This window comes from Ambystoma mexicanum, chromosome 10 (genome assembly GCF_040938575.1).
Source record: "Ambystoma mexicanum isolate Mex_15411 chromosome 10, UKY_AmexF1_1, whole genome shotgun sequence".
Taxonomy (NCBI): Eukaryota; Metazoa; Chordata; class Amphibia; order Caudata; family Ambystomatidae; genus Ambystoma; species Ambystoma mexicanum.
In genome coordinates, this window is record NC_090932.1 from 481,256,570 (window position 1) to 481,273,663 (window position 17,094).

Here is a 17,094-nt window from a genome sequence, read left to right on the forward strand (position 1 = left end):
GTAGCAGAATTGCATGATTGTGCAGCTTTATGTGCACCTGATGGCGCAGAGCTAGAAACACATTTGAATGAAATTTGAGCAATCCCCCCATAAAGCATGTAACGAAAGAGACATGTAAGGATTTACCAACTGTGTAGGTAGATGGTTCTACAAAAAGAAGTTTTGTGTTTGAGAATGTTATCTGAAACATACCATGGGATAGTAGTGTGATTACTTCATGTTATTTTTCAGTAGCCATTCAGAAAATGTCTTGGCTGCATGCCATGTTATTTCTATAATTTACATTTGTGTGCATAACTAAATTTGGTTTCAGATGTTCCAGTGAGAAAGGAAATTAAAAGATTTGATGTGTTTGATACGTATGTTGTCTTTTCTTTACTCTAGAAATATAATTGTTTTCCCTGTCAGCATTGGATCCTTGGGGTTACGGATCCCTGGAGGATACCACTGGATTGGAGTTCCATGGATAGATCCCAGGAATGAAGAAGGCGGTGAAGATGATGATTCCAAAAGATGGGAAGATGATGACCCGAAAGAAGTCCCATGGAGTCCCGGAATGTAGGAGTTCCACCAAAAATGATTTCCTGAGTGAATTATTTGTACACAGACTATTTTTATCACAAACTATTTCATTACAGACTGTTATCTACAAAGACTATTTTTATCACAGACTACGTTTATCACAAATTGATTCATATCTCAAACTGATTTCTTTCACTGTTTTTTGCATTTGACTGAAGCCGTTGAGACAGTATTTGTTGGATGTATGTTTTCTGAAAATGATAATGCTTTCATTTTATAAAAAAAAAGAAGATACAAAAATGGTCCAATTGAAAAGATAAATGATAAAGGTGATCAAAAGATAAAAAGATCTCCAGGAATGACATCACGTGCCATTTCAGTGGAATAATCTGCTCAAAGGGAGATGTTTCCCTTGAGTGACAAGGGGATTTGAGAGGGAGTAGCATTCAGTCATCTTCGGGCACTGGGAGATGAAGGAGCAGGGTCTGGCTAGAGAAGGAATTCAGTGCTGGCATGCTGTCTGATGCTGAAGCGGTCCTTATCTGGGTTGACCCTGGGTGAAGCAGGCGGAAAGACTGGGGAAGAGCTCCATGCCAAAATGAATCAGAAATACTGCCAACACATCTAGGTAGATATGATTTTAAGTGAGGGGCTGCTGTTTTGAATGAGATCAGGTAGTCCAGATTAAGTAGGTCACTTCATTTTTAGATGCTGTGTATTTGTAACATACATGTAATCCTGCGTTTATGTTTTGGAAAGTCTCACTGTGTTTGTTTAAAAGTGTATTTCTCTTGCCAAGTTCCACGATGCCAAGGGCAGTTGGCAAGACTTGGCACTGATGAAGAGCTAAAAGCATAAGCATCATTCTGTGTAAATTGCATATATGTATTATATGATAAAAAAACAGATTCCAAAGTAACTTTTTATCTAGAGAGATTGAATGAATATGCAGTATTTCAATTGCATGCTTTACAATTGTTGAAACTCAACCAAAAGGGCATAGTCTGGTATTGTACATAAGGTAATACAGGAAGGCATGAGCCATCCATCCAGAGTGTATCAAGTCGAGTATTTTGTTTGTTGTTAGTGACACTGGTCAAAACAGTTATTAGGCAATATTCTGAAATGAGTCTCACCACTATGAAAATACCCTAAGTTACCAAAATATATTACAAAGAAGTATAAAATACCACCAAATACCACCATAATAAAATAAAACCATGTAGTAATAGATATAACCCCAAAATATATCCAACAGGCTAAAGGTTGAAATGATGGATGGGATTGCTTTAAATATGCACGAGGAGGGTCAGCAAGAATTTCAAAGCATGGTTTTGAAAATATGTCCTGTATTTTTTTTTTTTGAAAGTGTGAAAATGTAAGTACACAAAACAGTGATATAATATTCGTGTCTCAGAAATGATCCTGGAAATAATCAAGGAGAAATGTTTACTGTCATTTGCTTATTGGGGCATGTGGAATGGACAAAGTGGTAGGTTTAAATGGGAAAACATATTCTGCTTGCGGTTACAGCATGATATGATATGATATGATATTTTATTTATACCGTGCCCATACACAAGTGTTTCAAGGCATGACAAGGCAAGGGAGCGGTAAAAGGAAAGACAACACAATAATCTTACTAGGCCCAGTGACATTGAGAATGCGCAAGTGCAGGGGAGAGGGAAATGGAAAAGGGTCAGGGGTGAGTGGAAAGTGCTGTGGTGGACTAAAGTACTACAAACCTGCATGACAAGCATTAGTAAGGACCTAAAAGCATGTTTGTGGAAATATGTCTTGTGTTTTATTTTTCCAAAGTGTAAGAATGTAAGTAGAAAAACTAGTGATATATATTAGGTGTCTGGGTAGTGGGCCTGGCCCTCTGCAAACCCAAATGTGTACTCTGATTTGCTCTTTGGGGAATGTGGCATATATTTGGAGACTAGCCTTGGCTGCAAGCCATGAGCACTGGGCATTGGTTAAATTATTAGGGTATAATGGACTCTGAGCTAGGATGCAGAGTAGGTGCAGTGAATAATAGGGGTGTTCTGGTTTGGCTGGGGTCATGGTGGAGCATTATGCTGTAGGCAATTGAGCAATAAGTTCCATCTCCAGCATGCACTGGTGATAATGTCAGACATAAGAATGTGTTGCAAAAAATATATTTCTTAAAAGAGGTTTATAGTTATTAATAACATATATACAGTGTTGTAACACCATGAAACATTTTCACTCATAGAAACAAATTAAATTGACAGAGGTTACAGAAAAAACATTGTTAAAGGGATGTTACCGTTAAGATGCTTCCCACCCTTTGGACTCCACTCTTGCAGTAGTTAGCCAGTTGCGTCCCACTGTGGCATCTGAAATGTAGATCCAAAAGGTTTGTAGAAGATTGTTAAGTGGCTGTTGGTGTGTGGAAGCTTAATGTGGTCATAGGGTTATATGTACATTTTTGGAAGTGATTGGTGGATGGTTGTGTGACTGTTTGAAAACAGGCATTGTGGCAGTATTACAAATATAAAATTAAAAAGGGAAGAAGGGCTGTCCTGTGCGATGGTGTACATGTGCCATCCAGGTCTTTTAATGATCAATGGCCTGGAAAGGGGACTGTGGAGACCATGGATAGTTATAAAGGTCCATCGATTTTGGTCCTTATTGTATGCTAGAGAAAAGTATTTGGAACAGAAAATTGTTTCTGTCCTTTTATATTTTTCTCTTGTCCATTATCATCCTGGGCAGGCCAGCCAGCTAATCAGGTGGCTATGAGCGTGGGCTTTAACTGCTAGTACAAGCCCGTGTTCTAATACGCCTGACGGCCAGCCCTCCCCACCGCCGTCACCCCCACCCCCACGTTCTATTTCTTTTTTTTTACCCCTCGACCCCTACTTACACTATTTCGATGGCAGCACATTCACTCCTTCTCCTTGCCTCCCGCAGGGTGCCATGGAAAGGGAAGAGGTACTCCCTTATGGAGCCTTGCCTTCGCTTTCCATGGTGGCCATCTTGGAAAAGGATTTTCCTTCCTAAAGTGCGACACTGCATGGGTCCCACTGTAGGAAGGAAAATCCTTTTCTTTAGCTCCCCAGTTTAGCGCTTAGGTGCTAATGGCCTTCATCCCCCATTGCAGGGGCTGGAATGGGGGATAACAGGCCAGAGCCCTCGTTATCCACCTTCTCTTCACTTGGGCCGATAACTTGGGCTGGTGGGTCATTATCCCCCGTTCTAGCCGCATTGAATTTCATAGGTTTTTATAAGTGCAAATTAACTATAACATCCCTTTTACACAGTTCTTTCAGTGAATAGTATATAAATATATATTCAGTGAAAAAACTATGTTAAATGTACGTTATGGTTACAAGTAAAACCCCAAAACACCAGAAATTTGCCAGTTATGGTAAGCTAAGCAACCATAACTCGCGCCACAACCATGCACTGCCAAGACTAATACCCAGGATATCAACAATGACATCACAATATCATTAATGACATCACTGATTAAATGACATATCTGGCCCACTTGGTTTTGTTGATTGACATATCTAGGCCAGGCGGCTATGTTTGTTCACAGTCAGAATATGAAAATTGAAGCGGTGCTATATATGTAGAGGTTAACCTACTTTTATGTTCTTAAATTACTTTTCTTATGTTTGTTCTCAACTGATGGTGCACATATATTGAGCAACAAGCAAGCTTCAAACACACAATTCATTGGCATACATGATGATCAACTTTAATGTTATTGACATTTTCTGGTTGATATTTCTTTTTTTGCTTACTTTACTTTTCCTGTGTGTGCCTCTGATTTGTATGCATTGTGGGTCTTCATATGTATTTTGTGTACTAACACAATTATGTAGTAAGTTGTGAATTATTACTATTTCTTCCATGTTTAACATTACTGAAAACTCTGTTAAGGTGGCATTCATTATTCTAGTAGCCAAAATTGGCAGATTAAACATATTGTACTTCTATGGTGCATGCTGCAGCTATTGCCTATGTGTCTGTATGATTAGGTTTGTGTATTAACAACAACAATCCAATATAATATTTTGTTTAGATGAATACATTCTTTATTACATGAAAGGTCGCCCAATCACACTTGACATCTTGCTACCAACATTGTAAACAGAACCCCTTGTAGGAACTTTTCATAAGATGTCATCAATTACATTTGTGATGTCATCATTGATGTCCAGGGTGTTCATTTTAGCAGTGCACAGTGGTGACACGAGGTATGGTGGCATAGCTTACCATTACTCGCAAATTTATGGTATTTTTTGTTTTTACTTGTAACCATATCGTCCCTTTAAAAACGTTTTTTCACTGAATTTCATGGGTTCTTACCAGTGCACTCTAATGTGCTCCAACTTACTCATTTCCTTCTCACCCCCAATATAGATGCAGAGAAGAATCAAGAGGACAAGGAAGATGAGATAGAGGAAATGCCTACCTCCAGCTCCCAGAGAGAATCATGAGTGTGGCAGTCCTTCACCACCATTGGGGGTGTACCGAAGGCTCCAGTCGCCATGGTGAAATGCACTGAGTGCTACGTTGTACTCAGTCATAGACAACCTGGGCAGTACTCCTACGGGGCCACCTCCAAGAGCCACCACACCAAATCCAACCACCAGAAAGCACTGAGAAAGGCTGCTCCTTTCTCAGGAAGTAGTAGGGTGTCTTCCTCTACATCATCTTCCTCAACCGATCCTGCCACCACACAGGCTACTCCTGTGGGACAGAAGATCCTACCAGCTAACTTACAAGCCATACAATAAGCTATTGATCCATATCTTTCCAAGACAACAGTACTCGGTATATACTGCAACACACCACTCTGAATGGGGGAGCAGTGTCAAAGTACTTTTGAGGCTGCAATCAAGGAGCATTAGAAACACTGCCCCTTACCTTAGATTTAAGGCACACCCAACATCTTCCCCTGTCCACCTGCCCCTCTGTATCTGTGGTTGGTGCCCCTACCCTCATTTCCTTCCCCCACCTTACTTCCTGGCCTCTCTTGCAACAACAACAAAAAATACAAACAAAAATACAAAATACAAATACAGCAAAATAAAAGGTTCCTTTTGGAGCCACCTCTCCCAAGAATCTGGTCACTGGCCACACCTACCATAATAGAATTACATCAAATAACAAGTATGTACAATACACCTTGAAATAACAAGACTCACCCACAGAACCCCACTCCAAATAACATCCACAAACAGAAAATATCAATCCACCACCCTTTCCAGGCCCTCTTTAGTTCACAAAATGAACCCAAATAAATGTTCCAGACTTTTTTTTCCTCGCCGCACTGTCTGTGGACAAAGGCCATGATCCGCCCATCCAATATGGCCACTCTTTCAAAAATTATGACGCACCTCACCTCACCTTTTTTTAAACATCCAATCGAATGCCTCTCTACAAAGTTTGGTGACCATACATTGAAAGCCGCTAAAGTTATAAGCTGCCCAAAATGTACTCTTTCCATAAGTTGAGCAACTTTACCAATAATATGATTATCATTAATTGTATAAACATCCCTCGCTCCCTCCCCCATGATTACTTTACCTAATTACAAATTCTCCCACGTATGTTTCTCATTCTGATCCCCCATCACTTTGATAAATACATGTATTTTCTATACTATACATTTCTTCTATATTATTCTGTAATACATTCCTTTCTTTTAAACCCCAGTTAATAGTCTGCGGACTGCATGACTATTCGGGGTTCATTCATGAAATAGGTTGTCCGCTGTGTATTCACATGTCTGGTCTCACATGACACACTTTTAATTAGTCCATGGACCTTGCGCTAATTTGCATACATTCATGTGAAGGCACCTGGGGTCTGACGCTGAATGGGTTCCACAAACACCTGCAACCACTGTACTTGTCTCCAGATGTCATCATGAGATGATGCCCATGGGCCTGATGGTGTGTCTGCAGATGGTGTCCATCACAGTGGATAGTTTGAAACTGCATTCTTGGACAATCTACTATGTTTCAAGTTGAAAGTCTACCCTTTAGGAGCTCTTAGATCCATTCTTAGTTGATATATCAACTTTTTTAATCTTTCTAAGGCTTATTTTGAGTTAAGTAGTCAGCAGATAGCCGCGCAGTCCACAGACGCTTCCTATAAAGGGACCCACCCATTACTTTTAGTCATTCTTAATCTGGCACACCAGGAGAGATCATCTTACAGGACAGCTATTTCCAAGAGAAGTCCAAAAATGTAACAATGGCATCTCTCATGGCCATCCCTTCTTCCTTCCCAGGGTCCACTGCCACAACCACCAAGTGCAGGGCCTGGAGAGGGCAACTGGCACAGTGATGTGGACAAGGATAGGAACAGGAACAGGAGGTAGAGGAAGTGCTTAGCTCCAGTCCCCAGAGAGTCACAGGTTTCGCTTTTTTTTACCCACTGGGAGAGTACTGAAGGCTCAGACTGCCCAGGTGAAATGGGTTGACTGTGGGGTCCTACTTAGTCATGGACAACCTGGGCAGTACTCCTTGGGGTCTACCTCCATGCAACACCCCACCAGATCCAACCACTCAGGTGCTCTGAGAATGTCTGTTCCGTCCTCATAGAGATGCAGTTAACGTCCTTTATCCCAACTTCCTCAAATTCTCCTGCCACCACACAGGCTACTCCTGTGGCACAGAGGATCCCGCCCACTGCCTCACAGGCCATACAGGAGGCTATGGGAGCTGTTCCATCAACTTTGAAAACATATCCTTCAATGCATATCCCAAACCTTTGCCACCAAAGTGAATTACAATGATTAATGGTGGCACTAGATGGGAAGTACTCTTGGCTGGCTTCTCCTCATCCAGGTGTATCATTAATGTCAATCGAAATGGCATAAATGTGAATCAGGGTCCTCCACCCAACCTCCTTCTCTGCGACCTGTGCTTGCCATTCCTCATCAACTTCCTTCCTACACCTGCTACTGCTTCTTCCTCTCTCTCTGTCCCCCCTCCTCCAACTGGTGTACCACACCCCTATACCCCTCATTGGAAAACCTTCAAGGCAGTGACCAGCTGCCTCTAGCCATGCTTAATGCTCACTCTGCTATCAAACACTCTGCCCACATCTGCCTCCTCCTTGAAGACCTTGAAATTGATATCTTCGCTCTCACTGAGATGTGGTTCAAGGCAAGTTCTGTCACTGCTTTTGACTCCCTTCTCCCCGATGGCTACAAGATCATCTCCAAGCCCGGCCCTAACTGTGCTGGAGGTGGGGTTTACCTGATCTTCCCTGACTGGGTCCCTTCTTCCCTCATACACACCCAGCCATACACCTCCTTTTAGAGCCTATCCTGCAAGCACCCGATCTCTCCTACTTCCTCCCTGACCATTGACACTATTTACAGGCCACCTGGCTTTATCACCCTGTTACTCTCAGAATGGGCTGATTTCTCCTTCTCTCTCCTCACAACCACCTCTAGACTCTTTCTGCTGGGTGATTTCAATATCCATCTTGACTCATCAGTCACAGCATCCACTCCATTCTGCGACCTCTGCACCTCGCGTTCCCTATCCATTCTTCCCTCTCGTCCTACCCACACAGCTGGACACACTCTCAATGACTTTATCCACAATTATCTTTTGCTTTCCACCCCATTTACCGCACCACTCTCCTGGTCAGACCACCCCATCCTCTCCTCTCACCTGGGTCCTCTCTGCCACCCAACCGCACCTCCGCCAGCTCTGCCAACCTTGTTCACAGACATCTGCCTGATGAAACAAGTGTCAGCTGCTGCCTTTGCATCCACTGTCATCCCCCTTCCCCCCCGCAGACTCTAGCTCTTACTCGGCTCTCAGCAATATCCCACTTGCCATCACTAAGACTCTCGACATTTTTGCCACAGTCATGAGGATCTGCCTGAAACATTAGAGCAAGTTTAACAACTGGCACGACTCTGAACTTGCAGCCCTGAAACACAAGTGCAGAGATGCGGAAGGAAGTGGCAGACCTCAGGCACACCCGCTGACAAACTGGCCTATCACCTTTTCCGAAGACATTACTGACTTTCCATCCATTCAAAGAAAAGGGCACACATCCAGGTACATATCTCTGTCGCTTCCAACAACACAGCTGAACTCTGTAAAATCTGCAAGAAACTAGCCAACCTTTCATCAGCCTCCACCCCGCCTCTTCCCTCTCAGACCCTCTAGAATGCATTGGCCACTCACTTCACTGGAAAAACTCAGGACATTCTGAGTACTCTCTCTTCCTTCTCCACCTCCCCCTCCCACCTATGGCCTCCCATCCTCCCTCTGCCTTTCTCTCCTCCTGCTCTCCTATCACATCTGATAAGGCCAATAGAGTGGTCTGCTCTGTGAAGGTCTCCTCCAAACAGCTCTTCACTGTTCTTCCAGATCTATCAGGGACAATATAGGCTCCATTGTTCATGCACTTGCTGATTTCTGCAATCACTCTCTTTCTACTGGGTCTTTTCCCTATTCCCTCAAGCACTCTCTTGTGCGCCCCCTCCTGAAAAAACCTTCCAGCAACCCCTCATGTCCGGCTAACTACCGCCCCATCTCTATCACCCCTTGCAGCTGGTCGACCCCCAACTGGCCCAACATACTGAGCTTGTTGGTTGACTACACGACCATCAATCTGGATTCCGAACATCCAGAGTTACGAAAATTGCTCTTCTGAACACCCATGAAGAACTGCGTGCATCTCTTGATTCTAACTCAGCACTGTTCTCATTGTACTTGATCTCTTCTCTGCATTTGATACCGTCAACCACTCCCTTCTCATAAAACAGCTCCATGATACCTTAGATATCTCTGAGCGGGTACTGGACTGGATGACATCCTTCCTCACTGACCATCCCTACCTGGTTATCCCGGGATCTTTCTCCTCTCCCACAGTTTTCACCACCTGTGGTGTTTCCCAGGGCTGCAATCTCTCTCCCTGGCTCTTTAACATCTATCTTTCTCTGCCTGCACACCAAATTTCCACTTTCTCCCCTTACTTCCGGTGTTATGCAGATGACACACAACTATTCTTCAAACTTTCCTCTGATCTTCTCCTTACTTCCTCCATCATTCCCAACTGCCTTTCTGCCATCCTGTACTGGTGTACCTCCAATGATCCCTGCCTCAATGCCAGGAGGACTGAGATCCTTCCCATAGGGACTGCTGCTCTGTATTTCTTCCCTTCACTCTGGCCTCCCTCTATGGGATCTTCTCCTTCTCCTGCATCCTAAGACAGAAACCCTGGAGTCATCTTCAACTCCTCTCTATCCTTCCTCCCTCACATACAGGACCTTGCTAAGAAGGCCCACTTTCCACTCCACCTCCTCAAAGGCCTACTTCCTTTCCTCACTTTCCCACAGAAGCTCAATGTCTAGAGCTCTGGTGCTCTCTTGTCTGGACTACTGCAACAGCCGCTTCCTTAACCTACCCTCTTCCTTTCTACGTCCTCTCCAGCTTATACAGAATAGGACTGCACTACTTATCTTTGGCCTCAAGCGCAGGGACAACATCCCCCCAGCCCTAACATTTCTCCACTGGCTACAAGTTGCTTCAATTACCATTCAAATCCCTCTGCATCCTCCACAAAGCTGTCTGGGGTAGAGAGCCATGCTATCTACATCTGGCTCTCACCAAATACACTCCCTCCAAATTTGACACTCCTCTGGCACCAACTCTCTGTGTGTCAAGCAGTTCTCAAAACAGTGAGCTGGTGGCCAATTCCTTTCCTTGGCTGTATCCCTCCTCTGGAACAACCTCCCCTTCCTATCTGTCTTCGGCTCCCACTGGCCTGTGCAGTCTCAACGGCCTGCACTTATTATTGTCAGTTGACCACTCTCACCAAGTGATCTATGCCAGGCACTTAACAACTGTTTGCAACTTACCTTCTAGCACTTCCTCAGTGGAACGCCAATCACTTACCCCTTTCTTTAGTCCATTCTTCCTCTCTGCACTCTTTCTTTCTCTTCATTGTTAGTACACTTGCCTTTCGTTCCCATGTTCCCTCCCTGCCACCCTGTGGGTGCTTTGAAAGCACAATAAAATTAAAATAAATAAAATAAAGCAAGGTGATCATTTTGGAGAGTCCAAAATGTAAAACCACAAATAGTCAATATTAATACGCATTTCATCACTGTCATAATAAGGGAACAGGTTCCTTCTTAAAAGAAAAAAAAGGAATTAGATGTTTTAGATTTTCAATACTGTTGTTACAAAGCCAAAACAGTCTTTCTGCTGTAGGTGCCTGAGTTATTGCCCCCACCACTTCATTCACAGGGTATACAATAAATCTCAACCTTAAAAATTCTGACCTGAAACCACAAGATGGGTGTGTAAAAAGATAAGCAGGTAAAATGTTAAAACCTCTAATATCATAGATAAAATGGTCCCAAATCCACAGACCTGACACAGAGGCATGATGATCAGAACAATTCAATTTGAACAGCTTTTGTTTCACTTTCTCAGGATTGGTAACCAGTTCTTCCTGATTTTTTTGTATCTTGTCTAATAGAATATTGCACTCTTGATTCTATTTTAATAGTACTGGGCCATTAAGTGTCATAATGCAGAGATGAATTTCAGAAAACATCGAGCAGCGAGGAGACATTGAGATTTTTGAGTAAAGTTAGAGCTTTTGCCAAGCAACATGAGTGGCCAACGAAATCAATCCTGATTCATGTTGTATAGTGCAGATAGAGGTGCACTGTGGAAGGTTCTGAGTCTTCCCCCAAATCGAGGCTTTAAATCTATCCCAAACCACATCACACTCCCTCAAGTGAGCACCATGAATTTGTTTTGGGGCAATGTTTTGGTTATAGAACGTAAGCAGTGGTCTAATAGAAAATCATCCAAATCATGTACCCAAAGTGCAAATTTGATTGGCTGCACTGTCCACTTGCTTCATGAGAGATAACGTTCTGCTTATTTTTAACCACAGAAAATATCATCCCCAAATATTTAAACTTGTCAGTTGGCCCCAAATTCATCACATTTAGTATACATTTAAATATTATGCTTTTACACACCGTTTGCCTTGGTAGAACTATAACTTTAGTTTTCGCTGAATTAATTGCTATCTCCAAGTCCTTCATTAATTAACCGCTGCCACACTTCTCTGAAGACCTATGGCTGTTTGGTTGCAGATCACAATATGATCAGTGTAAACCAAGTATTGTATGGGAAATGGTCCAAGTCGAGGAGGGTAAGTATTAAGATTCTTAAAATCTGACTGTATGTCATGTATATAAAAGTTAAAAGGGGGCTAATACGCACCCTTTCTGTAATCCATGGTTGGTCTCAACCCATTTACTGAATACACTTTTATTATTAAGTCTGATGCAGATACGAGTTCCCTTGTGGAGGGCAATTAAGATATTTAGTTAATTATTCAGGCAGATTTTTCATTTCAACTTCGCTCAGAGCTTGAATCTGCTCATGCAACTGCATGGGACAAGTCTAAGAGAGCATGGAAAAGCTAATTATTTTGGGCTCTAACTTGCAAAATCAATAATCAGAAAATAAAACAATTCTGAGATGTCCTCCCTCCTTTTTTTAAAACCAAGTTGAAACCTTTCCATGGCACCCTCTTAAAGGGCCCATTGTTTAAGTTCTTGAAAAGAATTTTGAAAAAATCTTGCTTCCGTTGTCTATCAAGGAAATGGGTCGGTAGTTTATCGAATTGCCCTTATCCCCTTTTTAAAAAGATAAGCACTACTGAGCATCTATCCAGGAATAGGATAAACGGCAAAGGCACACAATATTATTAAATAACTTAAACATGAAGGTCCCCCAAATTGAGGGGTTAAATTTAAATGTACAGTTAGAGAAAACATCTGGTCCAAGAGCCCTAGAGGGATTATACTTCATTGTTGTATATAGAATGTCATGCAGGTCAAATTTCAAACCCCAGTCAGCAGTCACATCATGTTGCATGATATCAGATACCGTTCCATAGTATAAAGTGGAAACGTGCTTAATCCAATTAGCTTCATTAATTGAAATAGCGTTGACAAGCAAATTGGATCCCCGCATTCTTAATTAGGGACCAGAATAGGTTAGAATCTTTGGATGAAATAGCGCTAAACAAACTTTCTGAGTCTCTCTGAATCATAAGTGCATTGTGACTAGGTAACCTAAACTTACATCTCTTAGCTAAAAGATCGTCCTTGCTTGAATTGATAAAAGCCTTATGATTGTGACATAGTTCTTTCTTCTTGACTTATATCTGTCCATTGTATTAATGTACATGTGTTTGTTTAATTCAAACCCTTCTTTGGGTCTGACCTGTCTACAGATTTGCCTCACAATTGTTGGATCTTGCTTGGATAGTAGAAGGGGTTACCAAGTTCAACAGCACCATTTCCCAACATTTTGTTTATTTGAGCGTTAAAATAATTACCTAACTGTGCAAGCTAGATCTGTGAACTGTTCTTTTCTCTGGCTTCAACTAACAGTGGGGTTTCAAGGCTATTTCCAGTCCTTATCTTGTGTTCTATTTTTAGTAACATAAATTTGACATTACTGACACCAGTCTCGCTTACAAACAGCTTAACATAGTTTAAATAGATTTTCCTAGAAACAAAAATGTAATCAATGGTAGATTTCAAAAACACATTGTGCCAGGTAAAATTCAGAGGCTGTTCAACCTCAATGTTTCAGTTTAAAATATGTAAATCCCATGACTCCAATTCTTGGCAGATTAATAGGCTACGCCCTACTCGGTCCAAGTTAGTTCTCACACTCGGTTGTTGTTCATATCACACTCGATCCTGACACTCACAGTATATGATACAATTTCCGAACTGTCTTCCAAAAAGGCAGGAAAGGTAGACTTTCTGACGTTAAAATATACTTTGATCAGAATACATGTGTCAAGGCCAGAATCACCCTTTGTGTGGTGTTGTATCCTAACTACCAATATTTCTGAAGATTACGACCCAGGCGGTAAGTTACCGCCTGGGCTGTGACTTTACCACCATGGCGTAAAATACGTTTACGCTATGGTGGTAGGCGGACTTACCGCCCCATTCCGAGGTCGGCGGGGCGGTAAGTCCCCAATCCCCATTTACCCTTCCCCATTCCCATTTTTGCCCCATAGGGCATAATGGGAGTGGGGAAGGCGTTAATTACGCCACCGTAAATTACGGTGGCGTAATTAACTCCATGGTCCCTTAGCGCCATGGATTTTAACACCTGCTAAAAGCAGGTGTTAAATCCGCCATGGCGCTAAGGGACCTCGTACTCAGGCGGTAAGGGTCGGCGCTGTTTACGCTGCCGTAAACCCCTTACCGCCTGAGTCGTAATGAGGCTATTAGTGTCAATGTTCTGTGAGGAAAGCCCAAATGTTTCCAAATTGCACACAATAGTCCACCAGATTGACATCCCCTGGGCCCTTTAGCAGCCAAGTATATGTATGAGTAAATCCATCGATAATGGGGGCTGACTCCTGCCAGGTTCCTTGGAAGAATACAATTTCAGCTTCTTCATTACCAAACCTCTCAAAGGTATCAAATTGCAGGTGCTAGCAACCATGAGTACTCCAGCTGACTAATATTACATTATTATCCCCCATCACTGTTCTTTAAACCGTGAAAATGCACTTTCATATAAGGACTATGAGATGTTGGGCCAGTTGTTCTGAATACTTGACATGTTACCCAGCTTACGCCCCTGCAAAATAAACCACTGAACAAGATTGACCCACCAAGGGCACATAAACCCTTAAAAGCAAGGTATCTCCTTGGGCGTTTTACCCTTTGTGGGTTCTGTCAGTAAAATTGCCTCTTTTGCAGTCTTCTCAATACTCTCTCTCCTGCTATCTGTTGCTTTGTTAGAGTGCAACCTTCCAGGACCCTGAAATGACCCCATTTCTTCAGAAACCTCATATCCCATTAATAGTAATAAGTTTGCCTCCTCCAGCACTGCTGTTTTCACCAAGTTATAAAAGAAGTAGAGGACCAGGTCAATTCTACTTTCCTGTACAACATCAACTAGCCTAATATCTGAAGAGTCTATCATCCTTAGTTCTGGGATTTCCTTGAAAATGGCTAAAATGTGCTGCCTGTTAAATGGAAACTGAGCACCATCCTTAAATAACTGTTCCATAAGAAGGGGATGACATCTGGCTTGAGAATATTTTGATTCTTCGTCTCTGTCTAGAGGGCCATAATCAGGATCCTTAAAGCTGCACCGTATTGAGGCTGGCCCCAAAATCTTACAACGCCTCTCTTCTAAGGTCTGAAATGCTAGGGACAGAGGGATTGATTCATTATTACTCGTCCCCACCTAGGTAGCAGGAAAATTCATCCTAGGTGCCTGCCCCAAAATCTTGCAGCGCCTTGCTACTAAAGTCAAAAAGGCTAGAGACACAGAGGTCAATTCAGAATTGGTCATCCCCGCTTGACTAACTTGCACATCCAACCTGACAGAACCCCACAAATAGACAAGTTAACCACTGTACCCACATCCCCACGACCTAGATTCCTCTCCAACCTCACATGGCCCACCCCCTTCATCCATCATCCATCATTGCTCTGTATGTCATTTTCACAAATTTTGGCTGTAGGTAATTTGTAATTGCATAGTTTCCCTTCAAAAGATCATTACTTTTCTTTTTACCCTTCTTTTTGTTAACCATGGGCATAGGGTTATTATACATAATCAACAGAGAATTTGGGGTTACCTCATCAACGTCCAATCTGATAGCATTCTTATTCGTAACTTCTACACGTTTCTTTTGAGCAAGCGAACATTTAATCTGCTTCAGCCACACCCTCACTTAAATTCCCGCAAAGATTCCTTAGAACATTTCTTGTCTGCTTGATGTTGTACTTATTGGCAGTTTAAATATTTTTGGACTTTTTTGATTGTTTATTGTAACCGCAGGCTCTATTTTTCACTGCCAGACTAGGCAGGGTTCTTTGTCCTCCAACTTTCAACTCCTCAGCCATCGTAACAGGTGAAGCGGTCGACTTCACTGGAGTGTGTCACCCACCCGTACTCTGCTCACAAACATTCACATCCTCCGGCCTAAAGAGAGAGTGAGATGATGTGTGCTGGGTGAAGTGTTCATTATCTGTTCCCAAAATGTCATTCCTAACCACACTGTTGGAATCCCCATCCTTCTCTACCGTTAGATCCTCCCTCTGCCCTGTTTGCAGCTCGGCTAACTTAAAACACATCTCTGTGCCCTTACAGAAGCTAAAATGTGTTTTTTCACCACATTTCTTGTTTGAGGCCAAGGCTAAGGGAAGATGATCAGTCTCCATGGAGTCAGCTACTAATTGTGCCAATAGCATCGGGATTCCCCAAAGCACTGACAGGGCCCATACATGGGGCCTCTTCCTTCATGGGCAGCCCCAAGGTATTTGCGGGTTGAGCCTTTACAGTAATAGTTTCATTGGGGAACCCCGCCCATGAAGCAGTATTGTACAGTTTGCTGCAGCCAAAATGAAGCACTCTAGAAAGGATATATTTACTGATAGCTCTTTCAGAACGTGTCTAACTTCCCACACTTCAAATTGTACGGTATAATGACCCTCATCTATAGCGTCCAGGATTTTTGCCGGGACCGGAAAAGCAAATATATCTATTATGTCTTTACTCTTAGTATTAGTTTGTCCATTGTCATAGAGCATGTCCATGCCAGAATGACTCTACTTGACATCCCGCTGAGTTTGTGTTGAGCAACATAGCCTTATGGGTGCCTGCTTAGTGGAGCCATCCCAATCGTCAACGCACATACATTCTTAGGGGTCAGTTCCCTCTAAAAAGTGTAGGAATATGGTGCAGACAGGTACTCTCCCTCCTATACCATGTGGGGGATTATGCATTTTCCAGATCCAATGACAGACGGACCGCTTTGCCAATTTCCTGGAAACAGTAGGAGCTAACAATTCAGATATGTGTATTCACAGTTTTCAAGATCTTGTATACTTAAGTGTTCCAGGGAATATGAAGCCTCCAGGACATTCAGTGACATATTAACCAGATGTTCCGCCTAATCCACTGCAACTGACGAATTTGTCAAAAGGTCACTAATCTGTACAGTCATCACCGTTAACAATGGTGCCTTCTTGAGAACATCCCGCATCCCACTTACAGCTTAGGCAAAATAATGAGGAAAGGGCTCTTGTTTCCATGTTTTAAATGTCACAACTGTTTCTTCCAAGTTAATCGTTTCCTTGGGGCCTGTGTTCGTCTGTGCCACAATTCTAACTGAGTTCAAGGAATCAGATAAACAAGTATCTGACCTTCCAATCTCCGGCTGGGCAGGTCTGTGACACGGCATGTTAGAGCAGAGGGTATGTGCCATGCCTAAAGCATGCAAATCGTGTTCTGGCCGTGCGTAAGGAGTAAATGTTAGAGGCACAGTTAAAGCGAGAAGAATCTGAAACATGCACCCCGCTCGAGTATATACTATAGCCACTGTAATAACCGATTTCACTTACCTTTCTTCATGTAGACAGATTCGAGGAAACCGAAAGACACCTCTCGCAACATTGATCTTAGCTCCAAAGGCAGGTCCTGTGCTCGTGAAAAAACAGGGCAAACAGATGCACACAGGCCCTAGAAAGCA